The sequence below is a fragment of the Chiloscyllium plagiosum genome, unplaced genomic scaffold, assembly GCF_037043375.1.
Source record: "Chiloscyllium plagiosum isolate Xiang-an unplaced genomic scaffold, Cpla_swu_hap1 HiC_scaffold_24, whole genome shotgun sequence".
NCBI lineage: Eukaryota > Metazoa > Chordata > Chondrichthyes > Orectolobiformes > Hemiscylliidae > Chiloscyllium > Chiloscyllium plagiosum.
Genome location: NW_028270162.1, coordinates 44,809,261 through 44,822,664, shown reverse-complemented (window position 1 = coordinate 44,822,664; position 13,404 = coordinate 44,809,261). Strand labels below are relative to the sequence as shown.

General features: G+C 43.3%; 1 long non-coding RNA gene across 2 annotated transcripts in view; it reads right to left on the bottom strand.

The window, feature by feature from the left end:
* LOC122562757 (uncharacterized) overlaps nt 1-5,860 on the bottom strand; it is a 29,747-nt gene extending 23,887 nt beyond the window's left edge. For both annotated transcript variants that reach the window (XR_015761279.1, XR_015761276.1), the window contains exons 1-2: nt 5,721-5,860; nt 5,347-5,597 (exon numbers count right to left, since the gene is read on the bottom strand). This is a non-coding gene — a long non-coding RNA (uncharacterized LOC122562757). The remainder of the gene's footprint in view (nt 1-5,346; nt 5,598-5,720) is intronic.
* Nucleotides 5,861-13,404: the final 7,544 nt, after the last annotated feature.

Here is a 13,404-nt window from a genome sequence, read left to right as displayed (position 1 = left end):
TTATTGTGAAACTAGATTAGTCTGCTGAAAGAGTAACTGCACTTCTCAATATTGTATTTCTTGAGCAATCTATGTCTCCCAAGACCCCAGAGACGACTGTGACGTAACTACACACATAGGATCATGCGGATAACAGTCTATGCCTTATCCTTCAAATCATAGAATCACAGAAATCCTACAGTGTGGAAGCAGACCATTAGGCCCAACAAGTCCACGCCAACCTTCCGGACAATAACACACCCAGACCCATTCCCCTAACCTATCACTCTACATTTACCCCTGACAAATACACCTAACCTACACATCCCTAAACACTATGGACAATTTAGCAAGAGCCAATTCACCGAACCTGTCCATCTTTGGCTTGTGGGAGCAAACTACAACACCCCAAGGAAATGCATGCAGACACCGGGAGAATGTGCAAACTCCACACAGACAGTCGCTGGAATCTGGAATCGAACCCAGGTCCCTGGCACTGTGAGGCAGCAGTGCTAACTACTGCGCCACCATGCTGCCAAATCATTATGCCTTATTCCTTATAACTTTGAATAACTCAAATGGTGTTTTTCTTTTTAATGCAGAGAAATGTTTTTTTCCTTTTTATCTGAAATGTGTCTGTGAGTGTATTTGTGTTTAGGATTAGTTAGTGGGTTAGGCATTTATATTTTGGTATTATAAATTTTGTCTATTAACCAATTTTGCATGTTCATTGAGTGCTTTTTGTTACTAATAAATCAACTGTGATTGTGTTTGCAATGGCCGGTGTCTCAGCTTCCACATTGTGCTGCAGGGAGACTCAGCAAGAAGTCACAAGTGTCCAGCTCGGTGCTAGGAGGGTTCAGGGCTGCAGGTAGCACTGTTCACAGGGATTATCAAGACCACATAGCAGTCTGCAATTTGTGCTCCAGTAAATATACTATCCATTTAGGAAATGGGACACTAGGAGGTTAGGAATTACCCCAAATTCAACTACACAAAGCAATGTGCTCATGGAGGAACCTGTAGTCTGAGCAGAGCCACACTCGCTTTCCACATGGTAAATAAAAGTGCAAAGTATTCCCCTCTCCTGGCTTAAATAATTGGTCAAAGTGTGCTGGTGGGGTCCTTACTGCCCTCCTGCCTCTGGGACAATGAAGGCTCATGGATATCCCAGTGCTGATTGAGATCCTTCAATGGACAATGAAGGTTCACAGGAGAAGCTTATCCCAAAGCTCATTGCATTCAAACCAGTAGCAGCTGGAACAGTCGCCGCACAGAAGGGCAAATGGCAAGCCCTGTGGAATTTGCTTGTAGGGTCCCAGAGGGAGGCCCTTGGTGGCTGATCTAGGGGCCCACTGAGAATTACATCCTGCCCTCTCCTGCTAGTTACCCTGCCCTCACCAGAAAGTGAAATCCCCCCACATCCCCAGGAAACTTATCCTGTCTTCTTTCACTTGTAGCCTGGGGCCTTGGCCTCTGGTGAACGCATTATTTGCATGAGGTAGTACCTGATGTAATGATCTGCCACTACCACATTGTGATACTTCTATGTTAGCTCCCATATCATAAAAATGGGGTGGAGCAGTGGCTCAGTGGTTAGCACTGCTGCCTCACAATGCCAGGGACCTGGGTTTGATACCAGCCTCGAGTGACTGTATGTATGGAGTTTGCACATTCTCCCTGTGTCTGCGTGGGTTTCCTCCCACAGTCCAAAGATGGGCAGATTAGGTAAATTGGCCATGCTAAGTTGCCCGTAGTGTTCAGGGATGTGTAGGTGCATTAGTTGGAGTGGAATGGGTCTGGGAGGGGTTACTCTGTGGAGGGTCAGTGTGGACATGTTGGGCCTGTTCCCACACTGTATGGATTCTATTCTATGAAGGATGAGCTGTGGGTCATGTAGTACTGAAGAATGCAACAAAATGTTATTATTACAGGACTTTTTATCTACATATGTGCTCTATAACTGCAGGCACTTGTATGCGTGGGCTCAAACTGAGCAACTCAAATGTACTGGAGCAAACTTCCTCAGAGTACCATACTGGAAGAGAACAGAGCTCATTAAGACGGAGACAGAGAGCTTCATACCATTTGGTCACATGCCACAATATAGTGATGATATCTTGTGCATTCTCCTTTAGGGTGGCATGGTGGCTCAGTGGTTAGCACTGCTGACTCACAGAGCCAGGAATGCAGGTTCAATTCTACCCTCAGGTGACTGTCTGTGTGGAGGCTGGACATTCTCCCCATGTCTGGGTGGATTTCCTCCCACAATCCAAAGATATGCAGGTTAGGTGGATTGGCCATGCTAAATTGAGTAAGTTAGCCGTGGGAATGCAGGGATGGGTCCGAGTGGGATGCTCTTCTGAGGGTCAGTGCAGAATCGATGGGCTAAATGGCCTGCTTCCACATTGTAGGGATTCTATGATCTTTAAAGGTATAGTGTACATCTGCTGTGAGTTCTCACCACCCATCCTGATGGCAGTGAGGAACTTAGATCAGTAGCTTTGCAGGATGGCTCACCCCTCCCAGTTCCCTTGATTCCATGGAATACCCATCACTTATTTGATTTGATTTATTATTGTCCCATGTCGCTAGGTAAAAAAAAATTGTTTTGCATGAAGTACAGGCAGATCAAAACATACAAAGATCATAGGGTGACTGAACAGAGCGAGGAATACAAAGTTGCGTCTACAAAGAAGGTGCACTGAAAAAGCAAAATCAATACCAGATTTGAAATTTGAGAGGTCCGTTTAGAAGTCTAATAACAGCAGGGAAGAAGTTGTTCTTGAACTTGGGACATGTGTTTAAGCTTTTGTATCTTCTGCCTGATGGAAGGGGTTGGAGAGATTATAATCGGGCTCGTTGATGATGCTGACTGCCTTCCTGAGGCAGTGAGAAGTGTAGATGGAGTCAGTGGATGGAAGGTTGAGCTTTGGCACTTGTAGCATTTAGAGTTGATCTTCTGCAAAGGAGTCTATATGGGGGTCTTGACAGCTCTCCAACCATTGGGTGTAATCATTGTTGCCTGAAATAAATTCTGTTCATTGGCACAGCCATTTCTCTTCTGCAACAATGGATGATGAACTGGATATACTAGAGATTTTGCCTTTCAAGCTTGGAATGATCCCAACTCCATAGAATTCCCTCCAGTGTAGAAGCAGGCCATTCAGCCCATTGAGTCACATTGACCGTCCGAAGAGCATTCCACCCAGAACCATTTCCCTATCCTATGCCTGAAACCCTGCATTTCCCAAGGTTAATCCACCTTAGCTTGTTCATCCCTGGACACAATGGTCAATCTACCTAGCTTGCACATCTATGGGCACTGTGGGTAATTTAGCATAGCTAATCCATCCTAACCTGTACACCCCTGGACACTATGGGTAATTTAGCACAACCAATCCACCAAACCTACACATCTCAGGACCATGGCCACCTTTACAACCACTGACCAGCATCATCCCTGCTCTGCTTTGAAGCTACAGGTCTACCTGCATCCTGAGGCAGATTTCAGTCAGTATCAAAAGGAGAAATTCGTGGAAATTGTCTTGCTGCTGAGGTCCAACTAAGAGCAATGATCCCTGAAGACTCTAGGTAGATACAGTCTCGTGTTGAGAACACTTCGCCTCCCTCTTCAAAAAGCTTGTTCCCCTCTGTGTTACCTCTGTCTTCCAAGAGAGATGGAAGCTCAAACAAGGGGCCTGAGGAGAAACCTTGAAATGAGCATCACATTGTCACGCCACTGTGACTAAATCTTAAACTACAATACAATTCATCAAAACCATCATTTACCGAAACAGCCAGTGGAGATCAATCAATCAACAACTAAATCTGAATTAGTTAATGAAGTCTTTAAGAACAGGTATGGGGTTGGATGTGGAAGCAAGTGAATCTTTGCTGTAGTTGACTGCATGTTCAATTGTGTGCAGTTCACAGAGGAGACTTGAGTGTGGTTGAATGTTGCATTGTGACGTCCAAATCTGTCTTGGACGCAGTCTGGCAATACGATGTGCCTACTTGACATACTTCTCATAGCTGGGCACCACAACTTGCAGTAAAACGCTGTGCCACGTGTCTTACATTAAAAGATAGCACGTGCATCGCAGGTCATTTTGCACACAACGCAGGAGGCATAGCACTGAGAAAATGTGTGTTAGGGGGTTAAACTTTGCTGCCAAATTTTTAATTGAGAAAGGCTTAATTGACTGTAAGGGCTTGACACTCTTATCCTTCCCTCAACAAAATGTCAGCATAGAACAGCAAACTATGCCACATCTGTCAATGCATATCTCCATCGTACTCTGCCACCCACAGCAGTGTTTACCACAGATATTGTAAACAGTCTCTATGATATTTTGTTGTTTTATGACTTCGAGTTCTCCCATAGCTCACAGCTGCTAAGTGCTCCCAAGCTGTTTGTAGAATTGTTCAGTGAGTCGAAAGTGCAAGATGTGCTCTGAAAGAACTTTATTTAGTTCCAGACTATGCATCTTACAGTACAGATGAGTAATGAAGTGACACATTTATAATTAGAAAGCAGGGGTTTGATGATCAAACACTAAACGACTATTGGTTTGTGCTTAAACTGTAGTTATCACAGGATAATAATGCTAGTCCAAGGTATTTGCCAGTACAATTGTCTCTTTTGCAAAGACGTAACTGAAAGCTATGTTAAAAGCTTTATTATGAAGCTACATATTGCTTCATAACTTGAGTAATTTATTCAAATATGCTGCAAAGGTCCAATTTGCTACTCAGACTAAATTTAAAGTGTTGGTTAAAAATTGTTCGCTTGATCTTATATAGTCTCACTTGATATTCTTATCCTTTTACTCAAAACCTTTCACAGCATGGATTCAATGGGCTGACTGGCCTCCTTCTGTGGCATAAATGATTTAATGGATTCTGCACTCCGATCATTTTAACTGACTCAATTCTAAATCCTCAGATAGTTCTGCTCCTTCAGGATACGGATCTCTCTAACCACTTACTACCATTCCTTTTGCAGTGTTTGTCAATGTTTTTTCCTGACATCTTCCAACATGAAGGCTTTCAGGGTGATATCCATTCACAGCAGAACCTCCCTCTGCATCCTGTTCGTTTTAATTTCAAAAATGTAATTTACTCATAAAATACCTTTATATACATACATAGTCACTCAAGCAACTCTGTGCTCTACAGTAGCATATGAAAAAAGAAACAAATATTGGAGTTTGACTCTATCCGGCAAACAAATCAAAGTCATCTCTTACTTGTGCCAGATTAGAGTTGCATGCATCTGAGGCACTGCGAAGGTCTACTAACTGAATGGAGCTCAATTTAACATTCAGCAGAAAGACCTCAGATGGTGGTCTTTCTCCACCATACCTTGACAACAGCTGGTCCAAGCTTTAGCATGTCCCTCAGCACGTAGTCCTGGACCTTGGGATGTACCAGTCTGTGACACTTGTTCAAGGTCAACTCCTTCCTCTGGAGGACCAACAGGTTTCGGGTAGAGCAAAGATAGTCTTTCACCAAGTTGATGGTCCTCCAAGCAGAGTCGATGTTTGTCTCAGTGTGCATTCCAGGGAACAGAACATAGCTGCACTTGTGGCTTCCCTTTAAGAAGCTCTGATTGCCTTTAAGAGAAACAGGCTGATTGTATCACAAGATATGAGGCGCTGCAAAGGTCTAATAACTGAATGGAGCTCAATTTAACATTCGGCAGAAAGACCTCAGATGGTGGTCTTTCTCCACCGTACCTTGACAATAGCTGGTCCAAGCTTTAGTGTGTCCCTCAGCATGTAGTCCTGGACCTTGGGATGTACCAGCTGATGTTTGTCTCAGTGTGTGTCCCAGGTAACAGAACATAGCTTCACTTGTGGCTTCCCTTTAAGAAGGTCTGACTGCCTTTCAGAGAAACAAGCTGATTGTATCACAAGATATGAGTGGAAACATTTTTAATCAACGTGTTCGGAGACATGACAATGTACCTCTGGAGCATATAGAACTTGAACCAGGACAAACAAGGCAAGGGAATACATAATGAACAGTAAGAACTTGGGAAGCACCAAGGAACAGAGTGAACTTGGTGTGTGTGTGTGTACACCAGTCCCTTAAGGTATCAGGGCAGGTGGATAAAATGGTTAAGAAGACAAATGGCATACTTGTCTTTATTAATTATGGCATAGAGTTTAAGGGCAGAGAACTGAAGCAACATTGGTTAGACTACAGCTAGAGTATTGTGTACAATTCTGGAATCCCATTATGGAAGGGATGTGTTAGACCTAAAGAGAGTGCAGAGGAGATTTACCAGGATGTTTCCTGGATTGGAGCGTTTCAGGTATGAAGAGAGATTGGACAGAGTAGGGTTGGCTTTACTTAGAACAGAGGAGATTGAGAGGGGTCATGATTGAGTTGTATAAAATTGTGAGAGGCATAGATAGGGTAGGCAGGAAAAAATGTTTCCCCATGTTGGAGAAATCAATGACTGAGGTGGGGCATAGATTTAAGGGAAGGTAGGCAAGGTTTAGAAGAGATGAAAGGAAAAATGTTTTCACCCAGAGGATGGTGGGAATCTGGGACTTACTCACTGCCTGTAAGGATGGTAGAGACAGAAACATTTAAGAAGTATTTAGATGTGCACCTGTGATGCCAAAGCAATGGGCCAATTGCTGGAAAATAAGATTAGAATAGGTAGGTGACTGGTACAGATATGATGAGTTGACGAGCCCTTTTTCTGTGCTGTAAATCCATGACCCAACCTCCTAGCTCAGAGGTATTGACAATACCACTGCATCATAAGTACCTTCAAAATAATCAGAATACACTGTTCAGTCACCTACCATGCGCTCAGTCAGAAGGCAGCACAGATGCCCCTCATTAAGTAAATGAGGCAAAAGCATGCAGTCTGTTCAGCATAAGAACATAATCATTTGCGGTCATAGGCCATTCAGCCGATCGAACCTGATCAGCCATTGACTGAGATCATAGCTGGTTCAACTGTAACCTAAACCCCACTCTCCTTCCAGACCCTCACACCTCTTGACTCACTCGTTGGTCAGAAATCTGTCTAACTCAAATTGAACATACCAGGTGACCCAACACCTCCCAACTAGGCAAGAGAATTTCACAGATCAACAATCTCAGAGAAAAATATTTCACCTCATCTTAATCATGTCATCTTAAAAGGAATGGATGTGGGCAGGTCAGGGATCCTGACCCTGTTTGGTGAAATACAGGTACAGACCTGTTTTTATCCTTGTTTAAGATTATGCAGATGTGTTTGAGCAGAAATTTGCTTCGTAATTTTATCAATGCGTCCTCGCTCACAACTTGTGGCTGTGGCAGAGCCCGAAAGTGAGAGAGCACAATTTCATCTCCTCAAGAATAAAGGTGGAGAAGCTTTTTCTAACTTGTCAGGGAGGTGTCAATATAAGATAGTCACAGATAAGTCTGACGAAGATCACAGAAGATGTGTCTTTTATCCAGAGAGTGGGTAGCATGTGGAGCAAGCTACCATATGGAGTAATTGAGGTCTAAATGTTTTTTAAGGAAAAGCAAGGTGATGGAGGAAGGATATGTTGACAGGAAAGACCAGAAGAGACAGGAACAGAATGCACCATGAATGAAGGTGATCAGTTGCAAGAGAATAATCTAGACCTAATTTCCTCTTTCTGGAATGAGCATAAACACTGGTCTCAGTCAAAAGAATTTAATAGCCATTTTCTGTTCCATAGCTTCCATGTATTTCAGCCTTGTGTGTGAATGATTATTAACAAACAAATTGAAATGAAATGGGTTTAGAGTAGATACGTGTTTGATGACTAGCATAGAAATGATGGGCCAACTGTAATACTCTGTGATGCTATTATCATATCAGCGTCTAAACTGTTCATTTGCTTACTTGTCTTTTTTACAGACTTGTATATGGAGTATACTGAAGGGTCTGTTTCCGTGCTGTACATCACTATGACTCTATGACTCCATATTTCCCAGCCGTCTACAGTATCAACTTCATTATCAAATAATCAGCCAATTTCTGTGTTGTCTTCTAAATTCTTAAATGTGATACACAATCAATGAAACCAAAAGGTATCACAAAGAAAGGCACATGACCATCGGATGAATGATACGACAAACCATCGGCGAGATGAAGAATAATCTGCTTCAGGAGCCTCGACAGATTTAGAGATGCTTTTCAGTTTGCACTAGCCAGCTGTTTAGAATGTTCTTGCCATGCCATTTTTTGAATAACATTGCACACCAGACAGGCTTGGGATTTGACAAGGCATGTGATGTCTCATGGTCAGGATGTCAGTGTACCTTTGAAGGGATATGCTTGTGATATCATCATGGTACCTTTTAGTGTTTGATCTAATGAAAAATAACACATTTTAAGTGATTCTATGAGAGAATAGAAACTTTACAACATGAAATGCGAAGGGATTGGATACAATAGTAAATAATTCTTCCTACTTTATGCAGGGATATTGTTGGGAACATAGATGGAATAGTGTGTGATGTTGGTGCCCAGAGTTAAGGAAGGATATATTTGCAATGAAGATGGTATGGTGAAATCCCCTGGGATGAGAGGGCCATCTTTTGGTGAGAGACTGAGTCAGTTAAGTCTGTACTTTCTGGCATTTAGACGAATGAACGGTGATCCAATTGGGACAGACAAGATTCTGGAGAAGTTGGCAAGGAAGTTGTTTCTCCCAGCTAAGAAATCTAAAACATAGGGTAACAGTCTCAAGAGAAGAAGAATATGAATCTTTGGAAATTTCAACCCCGCAGTGTGGTGGATATTCAATCATTTGAATATATTTAAGGCTGGCTTAGATAGACCTTTGGTATTTCAGAGAATCAAAGGATATGGGGAGTATGTGGTAAATGGAATTGAAGCCAAAGATTAACCATCACTTTGAATGGTGGAGTAGGCAGAACAATCTGCATGCCCCTTCTCACTGTCTATCAATCACATTGAGTTAATTTGAGTATGGGAATTGGGATGTCATGTTGTTGTTTTACAGGATGTTGGGGAGGCCACTTCTGGAATACTGTGTACAGTTCTGGTCACCCTACTATAGGAAGGATATTATTAAATTGGAGAGGGTGCAAAAAAGATTTACAAGGATGCTACTGGGACTTAAGCTGGGTTTTTTTCACGGGATTGTTGGAAGTTGGGGGGTGACCTTATAGAGGTTTATAAAATCATGACGGGCATAGATTAAAGTGAGTGGCAAAAATCTTTTCTCTAGGTTGAGGAGTTCAAAACTAGAGAGCATAATTTTAAGGTGACCGGAGAAAGATTTAAAAGGGACCTAAGGGACAACATTTTCAAACAGAGGGTGGTTCACATGTGGAATGAACTGACAGAGGAAGTGGTAGATGCAGGTACAGTTACAACATTTTAAAGACATTTGGAAAGGTTTATGAATAGGAAAGGTTTAGAGGGATATGGGCCAAACACAAGCAAGTGGGACGAGTTTAGTTTGGAAAACTTGGTCGGTGTGGATGATTTAGACCAAAGAGTCTGTTTCGTGCTGTATGATTCTGTGATGCATTTTATGCATATGATTATAGGGCTGTCTGTCTGGGCACTGTCTGTGTGGCTTGGAGCAGATGGGGAGAGCATCAGGTGAGAAGTGGAAAGGAGTTAATCCTCACCTCCATGTTTTGTTTTGCTAACATTCCTCACATCAGCCAGCCTCCCTCACTGGGGAACAGCTTGGTGTCAGTCATGCCTGTGAGGACAAGGCAAAGATGTCTCTCATCCAGTTTAAAGTGGCATACGTACAAGTACAATTTCTGCTGAACTGATACACTTTTTGGTGTTCCTTGTAGACGTGCTGCCTTGATGTTGCATATTTGTCACAATGTTTCCGGATGCAATGATTTAACTTTTCACTGAACAATTTGTTAATAAATATGTTAAAATTATATTCAGCTAAAACTTCAACAAGCACATTGACAGAAAACCCCAATTCTCAGTCAAAATGTGATGTTTGTGTTTGACAGCATTCTATCAGGGAACAGCTTAACAATTTCATGTGGTCGTTCTTCAAACATAGGATGTACCTTGAAAATACTAAACATTAACTACTCACAAGGCCATAAATAAGATAGCTACTCTGTGATAAATAATTATCTTGGGAACAGTGTTGGGACAATACTCTGCTTAGAAAAAATGCCTTTGCCTAATGCACAATTTGTTTCAAAGCTCTTGTACATTTTAAAATATTTTATTTTCTATCTGCTATTGGAAGTAGCTAGTTAATTGAAGGTACCATGAATTCCATTGCTGAGGATTTCCTGGACTAACAGCTTACAAAAATATAAGAGCTAATGTGAGCTCTTGCTAGTATCTTTTCAGTTTAATTATCACTTTGGACTGTGACCATAAGCAAATGAACCTCTCTGACAACTTGCAAAGGCCAACAGTGGCTCAGTGGTCCGCACTGCTGCCTCACAGCACCAGGGACCTGGGTTCAATTCCCACCTCAGGCAACTGTCTGTGTGGAGTTTGCACATTCTCCCCGTGTCTGCGTGGGTTTCCTTCAGGTGCTCTAATTTCCTCCCAGAGTCCAAAGACGTGCAGATCAGGTGAATTGGCCATGCTAAATTGTGTTAGGTGCATTAGTCAGGGATAAATATAGGGTGGAGGAATAGGTTTGGGTGGGTTACTCATCGGAGGGTCGGTGTGGACTCGTTGGGCTGAAGGACCTGTTTCCACACTGTAGAGGATCTAATCCCATTATCACCCTACGTGGATCTTATCCCAATATTAGAGATGGTCTCTGTTACATCATCAAACTTAAACATTGAAAAAGTTGTGAGGTTTGCATACATGTTGCTAGTTTGAAGTTGCATTTAAAACTCTGGAGCAACATGCACAATTATCTATTGTTGCTAGTGTTATCCCACAGGCTCAAGGAATTGTTATACTACAGCCTGATTCCAATGGAATATGGAACTGTATAGGAACAATAATATGGTCCTGGGAAAAACAAAACCTGAATTCTAAGATGTCAATGAAACACTATTCGGCTGATCACAGTATCATAGAAATGTTAGGGGCCAACCAGTTTGCTTGCATCACTGCCAGCTCCCCCACTTGGTGTATTTGTCGTAATTCTACATCACTATTTTTTTCTATTTAACATTCTAATTTGTGCAGTGTTTCCCAATGCATGAAATGACCAGCTACTTAAACACTTCATTACAATTACTATAACATGCTCCACACAACCATTTCAAAATGCCTCCTATTTGATTTGATTTGATTTGATTTATTGTCACATGTACCTAAGTACAGTGAAAAGCTTTGTTTGCGAGTAATACAGGCAGATCATAGGGTGAGAAAAAAACTTGGACAGAGTAAGGCATACAGGTAACACTGCACAGGACATGCACTAGACAAGATCAACATTAACAGGATCAGCATTATTTGAAGTTAGAAAGTCCATAATGGCAGGGAAGAAGCTGTTCCTGAACCTGCTGGTATGTGTTCAAACTTCTGCCTGAGGGAAGAGGTTGTTGGAGAGCATTCTGGATTAGTGGTGCTGGAAGAGCACAGCAGTTCAGGCAGCATCCGAGGAGCAGTAAAATCGACGTTTCGGGCAAAGGCCCTTCATCAGGAATAAAGGCAGATAGTCTAACGTGGAGAGATAAACTAGAGGAGGGTGGGGGTGGGAAGAAAGTAGCATAGAGTACAATAGGTGAGTGGGGGAGGGGATGAAGGTGATAGGTCGGGGGTGGGGGGAGGATGGAGTGGATAGGTGGAAAAGAAGATAGGCAGGTAGGACAAGTCATGGAGACAGTGCTGAGCTGGAAGTTTGGAACTAGGGTGAGGTGGGGGAAGGGGAAATGAGGAAACTGTTGAAGTCCACATTGATGCCCTGGGGTTGAAGTGTTCCGAGGCGGAAGATGAGGTGTTCTGCACATCCACTAATATCATTTATTGTATCCGTTGCTCCCGATGCGGTCTCCTCTACATTGGGGAGACTGGGCGCCTCCTAACAGAGCGCTTTAGGGAACATCTCCGGGACACCCGCACCAATCAACCCCACCGCCCCGTGGCCCAACATTTCAACTCCCTCTCCCACTCTGCCGAGGACATGGAGGTCCTGAGCCTCCTTCACCGCCGCTCCCTCACCACCAGACGTCTGGAGGAAGAACGCCTCATCTTCCGCCTCGGAACACTTCAACCCCAGGGCATCAATGTGGACTTCAACAGTTTCCTCATTTCTCCTTCCCCCACCTCACCCTAGTTCCAAACTTCCAGCTCAGCACTGTCCCCCTGACTTGTCTGGACTTGTCCTACCTGCCTATCTCCTTTTCCACCTATCCACTCCACCCTCTTCTCCCTGACCTATCACCTTCATCCCCTCCCCCACTCACCCATTGTACTCTATGCTACTTTCTCCCCACCTCCACCCTCCTCTAGCTTATCTCTCCACGCTTCAGGCTCTCTGCCTTTATTCCTGATGAAGGGCTTTTGCCCGAAATGTCAATTTTACTGCTCCTCGGATGCTGCCTGAACTGCTGTGCTCTTCCAGCACCACTAATCCAGAATCTGGTATCCAGCATCTGCAGTCATTGTTTTTACCCTGTTGGAGAGCATTACCAGGGTGGGATATTGGCAGCCTTTCCGTGGAATGAAACACGTAAATAGACCATGTATGGGAGGCTGGCATCTGTGATGGTCTGGGCTGTGCACATGGCCTTCTGTAGTTTCTCACAGTTCTGGGCAGAGCAGTTGCTGTACCAAGCTGTTATGCTTCTGGGCAGTATGTTGTACGGACGAAATGTGACTGTTGCTATGTGGCAGTCATTTTGTGTTCCCTCTCTTTGTGGGCCAATCTGTAACAACAACTTTGAATCCTATTGCTCAATTTAGATTAGATTAGTTACAGGCACTTTGGCCCAACAAGTCCACACCGACCCTCCGAAGTGCAACCCACCCAGACCCATTCCCCTACATTTACCCCTTCACCTAACACTACAGGCAATTTAGCATGGCCAATTCACCTAACCTGCACATTTTTGGACTGTGGGAGGAAACCGGAGCACCCAGAGGAAACTCATGCAGACCAGGGAGAATGTGCAAACTCCACACAGTCAGTCGACAGAGTCAGGAATTGAACCTGGGTCTCTGGTGCTAACCACTGAGCCACCGTGCCGCCCACCCACAACTCATTGCACTCAGCTAGAAAAGGGTGATAGCAGAGTCCTGGGAGTTAGAATCTTGCCTAGTAGAGTGGAACATTATAGGATTGAGAAATGAATAAATACGAATGATGAATTTTCAATAGAAGTACCTATGCACATACAAGCAAGGAGCAAGAGCAGCCTCTTTGAGTCTGCTATTCAATAAAATCATGGCTGCTCTCATTTTTAACCTCAACTCTACTTCCCTGCATAATCCCAATAATCGCTCATTCC